Source organism: Fukomys damarensis, unplaced genomic scaffold (genome assembly GCF_012274545.1).
Source record: "Fukomys damarensis isolate Sample0158 unplaced genomic scaffold, DMR_v1.0_HiC HiC_scaffold_31, whole genome shotgun sequence".
Lineage (NCBI taxonomy): Eukaryota > Metazoa > Chordata > Mammalia > Rodentia > Bathyergidae > Fukomys > Fukomys damarensis.
In genome coordinates this window covers 11,863,700-11,876,099 of record NW_022900943.1, presented here as the reverse complement: position 1 = coordinate 11,876,099, position 12,400 = coordinate 11,863,700, and the positions used below count along the sequence as shown (strand labels likewise).

Here is a 12,400-nt window from a genome sequence, read left to right as displayed (position 1 = left end):
TTTTTTTTTTTTTTTTTTTTTTTTTTTTTCTTTTGTGGTACTGCGCTACATAGCCAGCCTTTTTGTTACATTTTGTTTTATTTTTGAGACAGGCTTGCTTAGTTGCCCAGGCTGTGATCCTGCTTCAGCCTCTTAAGAGTGCTGGGATTACAGGTGTGACACAGTGCCCAACACACATTCATAATTGTGTGTGTGTGTGTGTGTGTGTGTGTGTGTGTGTGTGTGTGTGTAGGGGTTGTCTATGGGTAAACACCCTTGGAAATAGGTACATTTTATGAGACAGAAAACAAAAGGCTAAAGCAAATCCAGTTCTGATTTCCTTTTAAAGAAGGGTCTGTGGTATTGAACAATTGACATTAGTCCCCTTTGGAGTGGATAATCCTAAAAAAGAGAAAGGGCAAACACCAAAGTGGGAAATTTGAATTTTAATTCACTATTTACTTTTGCCCTCAGAACAAACTAATATTAATTGACTAATTTTTCCCCTTAAAATTGGATTATTCAGAAAAAAAATCACTGATTCAGTGTATTATTATTCAGGGTAGTATAATTGCAGGGCACCCCTTCTTATTTGTCTGTATTTGCTAATATTTGGGGCTTATTTTTCTCTCCCACATAGCTTTTTTCTGTGAGCTCTTTTTTCTGTCAGCCCACATGTAGTTCTTTTATGCCCTACAAAAGTAGCCTACCAGCATGCATTCATACATGTTGCTGTCTAAATATGTGTGAATGGGCCAGGGATTTAGCTCAGTGGTTCCACCACCTGCCTTGTAAGCACAAGGTCCTGAGTTCGATCTCTGGTACAAAATATATATATATAGATGTGAATAAGAGTAACTTTTAAGAAGCTAGCCAATTTATGAAATGCCATGTCCAGGCTTTCTTTCAAAGAATTTTGCTAAGAGGAAATAAATCTTCGAGAATAAGTCACATGTACATCTATCATACTTCCTTTCACTACCATGGTGACTGCTGCCATTTGCACACTTAGAGCACCTGGAACCAGAATAATGGGGGAAGGGGAAGGAAAAGGAGAGGCAGGGAAAATAAAAAGAATTACGACGTGTTGTGTGTATTTCTAGCTCCCCACAATGAATAGAATCCCTATGTGCTGCAAACATGTACTAATAAAATTTTTAAAAATAATTTAAATAAACATTTTAGTGTTTACTTGCAAGGAAGTATTTGAATGAGTCTTTAAAATACTTTTCAGTCAATGTTTTTGAATAATATGATTTCTGTTTTAATTTTGGCTTGTTTTGCTCCTGTTTAGGAATCTCAAGTCAGAAGTTATTTTGGATATTTTTCTTGAAATGTCTTCTGAATGTTTAGATCTATTTTTTAATTACTTAGACTATACCATATCCATTTGCTTATTTTTCTTTCAATTCCCTAATTTGGCCTGTTGCTTACCCAGCTGTCTCAGTATAGATTGGGTCAGAACAGTTCAAGCTACCGGGAGACTGAAGATGGACAGTTAATTAGCCTGACTTGATTTAGTCACCAAGTTGATCTTGCATCTTTTTTAGACTATTTTTGGCTCCTTTTGCTTAAAACAATTCACTTTCCTTCAGTGCGCAATGAAATCCAGGAAGAGTCCTACTTTTCCTATAGACGACACTAGAATGTCTCATCCTTTGTCTAGTTAATTCAGTGAACTAAAATGTATTCATATCTGCAAAGTGCGTGCCACTCTTTCCCCCAATACTCCTCCCTCCCAAAGCGTTATAAACTCCGTATTTGAGTCATTACTTACAGCTTTCCTACATTTTCTGTTCTGTATGTCTGCCACTTGATCTCCCTTACACTCTAACCTCATTGCGTGTCCCTTTACCAACTTGCTCAGTAGTTTTTCTAACAGTGCATAAACCATGAGGCATGTCTGTGCATTTTGCAGCATATTTTCTAAAAGTGCCTTGCATCACAAAAATGGGGAATACACACGTTGGTTTCTGTAGTTATGACTTGACGACTTATATCTGTTCCCTTTCTCATGATGGTCTCATTGCTCTAGTGACAGTGCTAAGCATTCTATTTAAAACTCTTTCCATAGCTACAGATTTTTAAAACACAATTTTAATAGAATCCATACAGTGGAGACTGAGAATGTTAGCAACGGATTTTGGTAGACAAAACATTTTCATCTTTTTCTCAACCATGTCCTGCCTTTTTTAATTCATTATTATTGGAAACACTGATGTGGAGATGAAATAGTTTTCTCTATTTTTATCTTCAAATGATCTTTTTTTGCTGCTTCTGCACATTGCTAGCTTTATTCTAGCCTCTTACACTAAGGTCATAGTTTAGCCTCAGCTTAGGCCCAAGTATCCGCAGCTGAAATGACCGCACCTCTGCAGTGGCATTTTCCCAGGCCATTCCTGCCTTTAATAATGAGCCAGCCAGGAGGCAGGCTTGTATCTCCTTACAACAGAGCCTTGTGTTAGGCCTGGTGCTTAATTAGATGTGAGGAATTACCACTGGTCCTCTCTTTGAAAGCTCTTTCAGCACCAAGTCTACACTGAGGCCATTACTTTTATTTTTAATCTAATGACTTTGCTTCTCCCTCCCTCTCTCTTCCTCCCGCTCATTCTCTGAATTATATAATATCAATGATGAAAGAAACCAAGGAAGTTCCGAGATTTGTGGCTTTAAAAAGACTGGATCTCGAAAAGATTTTCACAAGACGCTTCAGAAACAGACCTTTGAGTCAGAATCGTTGGAGTGCGCTGAACCCTCTGCTCAGGTATTTCCTCTCAACAAACATGGTTACCAGGTTACGGGCCTGCTTTGCCCAGGGTGTGCTGTGGTTTTTTTTAAAAACTAAAATGAAATTAAGACTCACAGAATATTTGACTAGGAGGAGCTCTGCCATCTGAGTCAGTGATATATATTTTTCTCATGTGTTTGTAGCTTCAGAAATCAGTATGTAAAAGAAAACTGCAAAGCTCAGTGTTTAAAATAGGTACACATAGGATGGCTCCCATAGAGGTAGAGGGACGCCTTGGGGCCATCCCTAAAACAGTTCCTGCAGAGGCTTGGTGGTCCCCAAAGGCAGACCATGGTGTGGTTAAGAACTTCACTCTAAAGCCAGACTGCTGGGATTCTCTTACCAGTTCTACCATACAAGAACTGCATAACCTCGAGCAGGATAATTAAACTATCTGGGCTTCAGTTTTCTCCCCTAGAAAACTAACTCTTGAGGCTACTGGAGTATGAACTCAGTTATTATATGTAAAGATTTAGAACAATGCCAATGACACCTGGTGCCCAATAGAGGCTGGATACTGTTACTGTTGTCATTCTTACATTATTATAAAGTGATTACAGTTTCAAAATCGGTGCTGTGTGCACCCTGTCCGCAACAGCACTACTCACAGTAGCCAAAAGATGGAAGTGTCTTGAGCATCCACGTTGGATGAAGGCATGAACAAACTGCAGTTGCCAGGGGTAAAAGGAACAATAGAGTTATTCTTCAATGGGCACAAAGTTGCAGTTTGCAAAATGAAAAGTTCATGGAGACGGGTGATGAATGTACTTAACCCCTGTGACAAATGGTTGAGATGATTTGTTTTATGCTACAAATATTTTACCACAATTAAATTCTTAAAAGTCAGTGCTCTAGTCCAGTCTGCTTATTTGATTGGTAAGAAAAATAAATGACAGAGAGAAAATTTGTCCAGATTTATACAGGTCTTCTTCTAATCCAGTAAAGTTCTCAGCTTTCATGTGTCTTCATAGCACAAGCATCATACTGTGTTGAATATTATTAGAAGCTTAAAAATAATACCTAGTTTTCAAATAATATAGTCCCTAAAGCCAAGCCAGCTACTTAATATGATCTCCAAAGAGGCAGCACCTGTCAATTTTGGTGCTGAATATGGAGACTTGCTGAGGCATGGAAGACCTCTATGCTGTGCTCCTGGGAAAGTTAGGGATTTTTCACTGGTAATTTTGACTAAATTCAGTTTTTACCCTATGTTATGAAGAACTAAATTGTTCCTTGCATTAGTCAGATAGAAGATGCACTAAGTATTTAGTGATTAAATGGGTCTGAAGGACAGAGAGAGTCAGAAGGGGGAAATAGAGGTTCCACAGGAATGATAACTTCAGGGATTAGCACACCATTCCCTGGAGCTGGGGCCTAGGGCTGTGGCTCAAACTGGAGTTTCATCAAAATGCCCTGGGGAGTCGCTCAAGCACAAGGTGTTAAGCTCTGCCTGCCAGGGAGTCAGGAGTTCTGAAGTAGATTCTGAGGATTTGAATTTCCCAAGTGATGCTGATGCTTAGTCCACAACTAGTCTAAGGATCTAGGGAGGAGCTTGGAGTTAACAGATCCTAAAAGCTCAGAAGATGGGCTTGGAGCAAAGATTTACATGTCTGATATGGGGGCACTGCCCAACTGGTAGCGTTGTCTCCGAATCTCAGCGGAAAAGACCTCATGGAGTCTGGATGCAGAACTCTTGCAAGGTGGGGGTATCTTGCCAGTGCTGGGACCTTGGAAAAGGTGAGCTGGTTCTGGAAGCACCAAAAGAAGCTGACGCCTAGAACCAACTGTCACTATCAAGGTGAGAGAAACTGCAAACAAGGGAAAGAGCCAGGTCCTTGTCCCTCCTCCAGCCATCTAATGTGGTTGGCAGAACCTAAAAGGAGCAGCAAGCAAAGCAGAAAAGGGATTTTCTGAGTCCCAGACCCAGTGTCACAGAGGAGAGCACAAAAGAGTGAGTTTGCAGCTGAGAGACAGTGGGTGAGGTGAGGTCAGCTTATAAACAGAGCACTAAAGTTGGTCACTTGCATGGTTAAAAGCCAGGCAATACAAAAGATGTGGTTTTCAGTAGAGAATTAGGACAATATTCATTATGCAGAGATGCTCAGACAACAGGGCAACTAGGTATATTTTCCATTTCACTTTCATTCTGCTTCCCCATCTTATTGAGTAGAACAATAAAGCCAAACACCTGAATTTAATTATGTTAAATACATGATTCTGCGATACACATTTAGTTCAGCAAAATTAGATTTTATACATTATGCTATGCAACTTCCTTTTTCATATTAATATAAAGATATGCATCACTTCACAACAGAGATACATTCTGAGAGATGCACCATTGTGCAGACATCAAATAGTGTACCTCCAACAACCTAAGGTGGCTGCAGCATCACCAGGTGATATAATTTTATAATTTTATGGGACGACTATTGTATTTGTGGTCCTTTGTTTACCAAAATATTATTATATGGACATGACTCTACTATGATTATCTTTAATGTCTAGCAAATGCACACGTGTCCTTTTTCATGCCTGCATAATATTCTTATAAACACTCTTTCAGAGATGCTGCCATCTTCACATCGCTGCACATTTGTGTAAGTTGACCCTCAAAATAAATGCTTGGAAATGAAATTTCTAAATTAAATGATTTAAACATCTTTAAGACTGTTGCCAGATACATAGCTGGACATTCTTATAAAGAAACTTAGGAAATTAAACTCATTTTCCCAAACTTTATTAATCCCAAGACAAATAAAAGCAATAATAATTTAAATGTTAATATTGACTGTTGCTGGCGCATACAGAGTAGACAAAATTTAATATTTTCTAAAGTAGCACTTTTATGAGGTAGATGGTTATCACCAAAAATGTTTGATGTAGAGAAATTATAGAGTAGTGCATCCATTTTCTAGAATTTTGAGAATAATATTCACTATAAATTGTGTAGATATTCCTCATTATCAAACTGTATAGTTTTGTGACATTCTATTGATTACCGATCTTTTTTTTTTGTTTGTTTGAGACAAGGTCTAACTGTGTTGCCCAGCCTGGTCTCAAACCATCTTCCTTCCCCAGATCTGCAAGTAGCAGGGCTCTAAGCATGCCCCATGTCCCAGCTACACTGAATCTGTTCTTTACCAACCTTTTGTTAGCCATGTGGTTCCCAATTACCAAGACATGTCCACTTTGTGACTGGTTTAAGACTCTTTCTTTCACGCTCCCTGAAGCTACAAGTAGATCCTGCAAATTCTTTGTCTCTGGAAACATGACATTCAGCTTTAGGTAGTTTAATCTGAAAGGCTCCTCAGAGATCATCTTATGTTACCATTTCAAAAACCAGATTCTGGAGTCCTCGAGACTGGGACACAGGCTGTTTCCCAGTCCATTTTCTTTTTTTTTTCCTTTTTTTTTTTTTTTTTTTTTTTTTTTTTTTTGGTACCGGTGAGGAACTCAGGACCTTACCTTGCAAGGCAGGCGCTGGAACCACTGGGCTAAATCCCCGGCCCCCCTGTCCATTTTCTTTTTATTACCCTTTATCCCACCTCAGGTTTGAGCATGAAATGTAAGTGTGTTCCTGAGAGACTGAGCTCCCACTCTGCAGGAAAGAACAAGCCACCAACTAATAGAAGCACAGTGCTCAAACCCTTTCTCAGGACTGGTTTGTCCGCATCTGATGAGTGACTACCTGCCACCATGATTAGCAAAGCCCCTGTTTACACAGAAAACTTCTTGAGGCCTGAGCCCCTCTGGATCCAAGTTGGAGTAGACGTCTTGAAACGCCACAGTCTTTAATTCTCATCCGTGTGTGCTCTCTCTCACAAAGGCCCACTGCCTTCTCTCACAGACAGGCCCCTGCCGCTTAAACGTGCTGTGCGACGTGTCTGGGAAAGGCCCCTTCACTGCTTTTGAATTCAACCTCCGCAGCCTGCCGCCCGACCAACGGCTCGAAAACCTGCTGCAAAGCGTGAGCTCCGAGGACTTTGAGAAGCAGAATGAAGAAGCCCGGAGGACCAATCGGCAGGCTGAGCTCTTTGCCCTGTACCCATCAGTGGACAAGGTGAGTGCCGCACTCGAAAATGGAGTTTCAGGGAAGACCCAGAAGATCCTGAGAAAGGTTCTGTTGCTCATTATCACTGTAGCACAGTGTTTCACGTCAGGATTCTTCATACGTGATTCCTGGGGCTGTATTCTGTCCCAGAGACAAACATGTCATAGCAGAACCAATTGCTGAATACCGTACAGGTAAGATTCTCATAAGCATAAGAACTAGGATTTTTCATAGCACTTTGTAAAACATGATTACAGAGATTAATTCCTTAACTCATTTGATCCTCAAACTATTCGAGGGTCTTTATATAATAAAGTTTGAGATCCTTTTAAAGAAACTTGAAAAATTAAACTCATTTTGCCAAACTCTTATAAATTCTAAGACACATAAAAGCAACTATAATTAAAGTGTTAATATCAATTATTGATGGCATTCAGTGTGGGTAAAATGTATGATTTATTAGTCTAGCCACTTTTATTAGGTGATTAGATGTCATAAATGTATAACATAGAGAAGTTGTAGAATATTATGTCCACTTTGTAGAGCTTTGAAAATGAAATTTTATGGAAATTTACTGCTGATTTGTCTATAAAGAGTCAAGCCGGGGCTGGGGCTTAAGCTCAGTGGTTCGGTGGCCTGCCTTGCAAGCGCGAGGACCCGAGTTCAATATCTGGTACCAAAAAAAAAAAGAGTCAAGCCACCCATTCATTGGAGGGTACATTTTGCAGCTGATCTGTGGAAACATGTATTACTTAAACCTTGATGTTCTGTAGTGTTTGATTAAGATTGTCCATATGGACCGGAAGTGTAACTGGAGAGAGCTGCTTTGAAAATATTCTAGGCTAGTATAATCACAGCCATCTCCCACCCAGTGTGTGGAACTTTGGGGTCTTCCTTGTCCCCTCCCTTCCTCCGTTCCTTCCTTCCTTCCTTTTTCTTTCTGTCCCTCTCTCTCCCTTTTTCCATCCCTCCCTCCTAACCTCTCTCTCTCCCTTTCTTTCTTTTCTTTTTCTTTTTCTTTTTGTCTTTCTCTCTCTCTCCCTCCTTCCCCCCCTTCTTTTGAAAAAGACCTAGAACAATTTGATGATTTAGATTCTACCTAGGGTCACTTGCTGGGGCACTTTGGATAGGATGAGGAATGACCACTGTCTAAGTCCTGTGTCTCTTTAGGGTCCTCATACTTCATGTAAGGCTCTAAGCCTTCCCTTTTGCAGTTAAAACCCTTCTGGGTCTTGCCAGAACAGATCACTGCTCTAGCTCTACTCCAGAAATTTTATTAAAGGTCCAGTTACCAAAAAAAAAAAAAAAAAAAAAAAAAAAAAAAAAAATTTTGCATAAATATAGGCCATATCTCTGTTGCTCTAAATATTTGAGATTTGGTCCTCATATTAATCAGGACAGTTCAGGAGCCTGATTTTCACCCCCATCTTTCCCCCCACCCTTGGGAATTGCATTTGCAAGTGACTTGCCCTTGGATGTGTTCACCACTGCTCAGCAAAGAGGACAGTCGAGGAAACAGCAGTCATGAGCTGTCATGTGCACTGTGGGAATACTATGCATGACATTGGCTTGCTCGTCACCCAGCAGCCTGCCTCAAAAGGAGCTAAGGGAAAAGTGTCCCGAAGCCCTCAGACAATTGTGCTTCCACTGACACAGCCATAGGCTTGCGGACTGTACACATCTTGTCATCGACTCTCCTGGTTTCCTTACCAAGTGTCACATTTTTGCTCACCTCTCAAACATGACTTACTGGTGCTCTGAAGTTACTCCACTTTTTTGTTGGCTTATCCTTATCTTCCAACCACATTGGTTTTCTCATCTTCTTATTTTAGTCACACTTTTGTCACAGCTTCAAATCTTCTGAATGAAGCACATTAAAAACAAATTAAGGCAGGTACAATGGCAAGCATCAGTAGTCCCAGCCACCCAGGAGGCCAAGAGGACCAGCTGAGCCTGGAGACCCTATGTCAAAAGAATTAAATTCAAAATGAATATCTCACTTCTATGTGGAATCTAAAAAAAAAGTATTTCATAGAAATAGGAAAAAGTAGTTACCAAAGTCATGGAAGGTGGGGGGAGAGAGATATTGATCACAGGATAAAAAGTTTTATTAGACTGGAGGACTTATATAAATCAAAATAGCACTTACAGGGCCAGGAATTTAGCTCAGTGGTGCTGCCGCCTGCTTCACAAGCACAAAGTCCTGAGTTTGATCTCCGGTACCCAAAAAAACCCACCAAAATAGCACTTATCTCCCATAAATATACATAATCGTCAATTTTTAAAAGTAAGTAAATATATTCAATAGAAATAATGTCTCTGTTCTTCAGATTAGAAAGTATCAGAGAGGGTAGACAGCTTGTTCAAGATTCAGCAAGGAAATTGAATTATAAAACAGGGATCCTAACCCATTACCTGTAAATGTCATGTTTGCTTCTTCACCTACTTATGACTGCCTAGTATATTGGCATACATAAGTGAAATCCTAAGGTGACATTTTAGAAATCACATATCCCATTTCTGTTACATCTCACAACATTAAAACTCTTCTCCAGAGTTGTGTTTAATATTAAATTTGACCTTTATGTCTCCCTTTTCTTCCCATTTCCATTTCCATGATGGAGATGCTAACGTGTAAGAAAGGCAGGTAGCATGGACACCATGAGAGAGAAGAGAATTAAAGGATGAGAGCAGGACCACTAAAACATTTGCTCCTCAGAGTTGCCCTGGTGGATTTAATGGGAGGATGTACAGTCTGAAGTGATTAAAAGAATGAAGCAAATTGTTTTTGAAAGAACTTTGTTTTATGATCTTTGGAACAATGCAGAAAGAAACTCAGTGGGACTGAAAGTTAGAATTTAGTAGAGACCCCAGTGGGCCTCCTTTTATTGACTAGACAGGAGTGCTTTGTAATTAGTGTGCCAGTTGCTTGTAAATTAGTGTGTTTACAATGTTTGGTAGTCTTTCCGCCAGCCTTTAATATTTTGAAGTTATTCTCACAGAAAGTGCATTTACACTCACAACTTCTAGTTTCCCCTTTAAAAAGTCCTATAGAAGAGACGTAAATTTCTCTTTCTGCTCTGAAAGGACGACAAAAGCTGATTTTTTTTTATGACACCATAAAGAGATTACTTTATATTATCATTGCTTTAGTCCCCAGTGAGAGAAGTTGTGAGAGGTGAGCTATTATATCCAAATCATGACTGAGTTCTCAAGAGGCCAAAGTAAAACCAAGCGTCTTACCAAGTGAGTTCTCTCTCTGATTCACCCTGATTCTGAAAAGGCATCGTTTGTGTTGGTCCCTAAGAAAGATGCCCCTATAACTCTGCATCGTGAAAGAGTTTGCCAAGGAGTTTTTGATACAAGCAACACAATCCAACTAAAAACCATTTAGGCAAAAGGGAAGATAGAGGGTACTCGAGGGCTCACATAATGGAACCTCAGATAGGTGGAGTTGGCCCCAAGGTCTGTTGGGTCAGTAGATAAAAGAATAACCTCAATAATCTCTCTCCCTCTCCCTCTCCCTCTTTCTCTCTCCCTCGCTCTCTTCATTGATATACTTGTATATTTCCTAGGATGATGAAAACAATTGCTTCAAAGCTTCCCATTTTCCCTTTCTGATTCTTTGGGAATTAACTCCTCTTTCAGATAGCTGTGGAGCCTCAAGAAATGTATAAAGAAGGGACTTAGGAAATATACCATCCAAATACCACATACGTAGACCTAGTTAAAATTGCTAAAGCTAGGGGAGGGTAAGCAGTGTTTCATTGTATTAGTATCTCTACTTTTTTGTTTAAAATTGCCCAGATGAAAATTTTTTTCAAGAAAAAAATTCCAGGAGTTAGAACTGAGGCCAAAGGTAGTCTTAGAAATCTACAGATGTCTTTGCCTTGAGGTTGTTTTTCAACCAGAAGGATCTTCCTCCTTTAGATGAGTTTGCTCTGGTGATCCTAAAACTTCCAGCTTGCCCCAAGGGAGTCCAGATCAGAGTAGGCTTCCGAACTGGGCTTCCTATGAAACAAATTTAGCAATTCCACCCAGCAGAATGGCCCCTCAGACCACAAGGAATGGGGGCTGAGGAGAGGACAGGGTGAGCAGGAATGAGTTCACCACTTTGATTATTCCCCCATACTGGATACAGGTTGACCAGAAAGGTGACTTGACTTATATTTGTAAGAGGGATATGTTTGCTCTGGGGATATTTGGTGGGAATTTTCCAACATTCAGGAAAAGACAATTAAATAAGAGTCTGTTCTTTATTTTATTTATGTATTTATTTTTGGCATCGGGGATCGATTTCAGGATTTTTGCTTGCAAGGCAGGCAGCAGAACCACTAAGCTAAATCCCTGGCCCCGAATCTATTCTTTAAATCTTTGTAAGTGCTAGACCATGTTACAGGTTTTAAATAGTCTCTTGCCTAAGTGCAAACTGAAGTTTTGCAAGGACTTGCACTGTTTCTCTTGGCATACAGGAGTATAAGCAAGATAATCATGATAGTTCAGATTTAAATGTCAGTTTACAGTAGGGACCTGATAACTCTCTTTAAGTCTTTAGTCTCTCTGTGGTAAGAAAGGCAGGAATAGCTGTTACCTTGTTGTATCTAAGCCATGTACTTAGGACCTTATCAAGTTCTAGCTGGATATGTTTGTTTACAACCTTTAAATTCAATTGGAAAGGAGCTAAAGGTGTAGGTAAGATGGGATGGGTAGGGGAAGAGTAAAAAGGGAAAAGAAAAAAATGTGAGAGAATGAAAAGATGAAAATAAAGTGTTTGTAGATGGGGAGGGGAGAAGGGGGTGAAGGGAGGGCAGAGGTAAGGGGAAAAAATGAGAATCAAGACTTGTCATGTAGAGGTACAAGATCCCAACAATGAATGTAACTGTACTGTATCCGTAAAATGTACCAATAAACTCAATTAAAGCTGAAAAAATAAATAAATAAATTCAATTGGAAATCTCCATCATCTGTTTAAGAGATCTTTGAACCAGAAAAGAGATTCTGTGTTATAAGATCGTTGGTTTACAGCCTAAAGTGAACTATTCTGACTCCGATCTCAAGTCTGAAACTTTCATATTTACTAGTTAAGTCCCTTGGCAAGAAAAAAACTTTTGTGTGTGTATTTCGAGCAGGCAAAGAAAAAAAAAGCCAGCAATAGGTATAATATTTTGTGATGCCATCTGGTAGATGTCAGTAAGCCATGTCCATGTTAGCATTTCCTTCCTTCCTCTCTCAGTCTCTTTGGCTTAAATGCTCAGCTTTCTGAAAGAAGAAACTGTTTGCTGTAAATGCTGACATTGCGGGAAGGGAGTGGAATGACAAACTCTCTTGTAAAAGTAGAGTATTATTCTGCTATTAAAAATAAAACAAATGTGGCCAGGGATGTAGTTCAGTGGAACTGTGCCTGCCTCCAAGCTCAAGGTCTTGAGTTTGATTCCTGATATTGGGGAAAAAATTTTTTTTAATTTAAAAAAATTTTTTTCTTTTTTTGGTGCTGGAGATCGAACTTGGGACCTTGCATTTGCGAGGCAGGTAACGGAACCACTGAGCTAAATCCTCAGCCCTAATTAAAAAAAAAAAAA

General features: G+C 39.6%; 1 long non-coding RNA gene across 1 annotated transcript in view; it reads left to right on the top strand.

Annotated features, from left to right (window-relative positions):
- The window catches only part of LOC104872089, a 16,832-nt gene extending 10,136 nt beyond the window's left edge, over positions 1-6,696 (top strand). The window contains exons 2-3 of the long non-coding RNA XR_783047.2: positions 2,620-2,743; positions 6,618-6,696. This is a non-coding gene — a long non-coding RNA (uncharacterized LOC104872089). The remainder of the gene's footprint in view (positions 1-2,619; positions 2,744-6,617) is intronic.
- Positions 6,697-12,400: the final 5,704 nt, after the last annotated feature.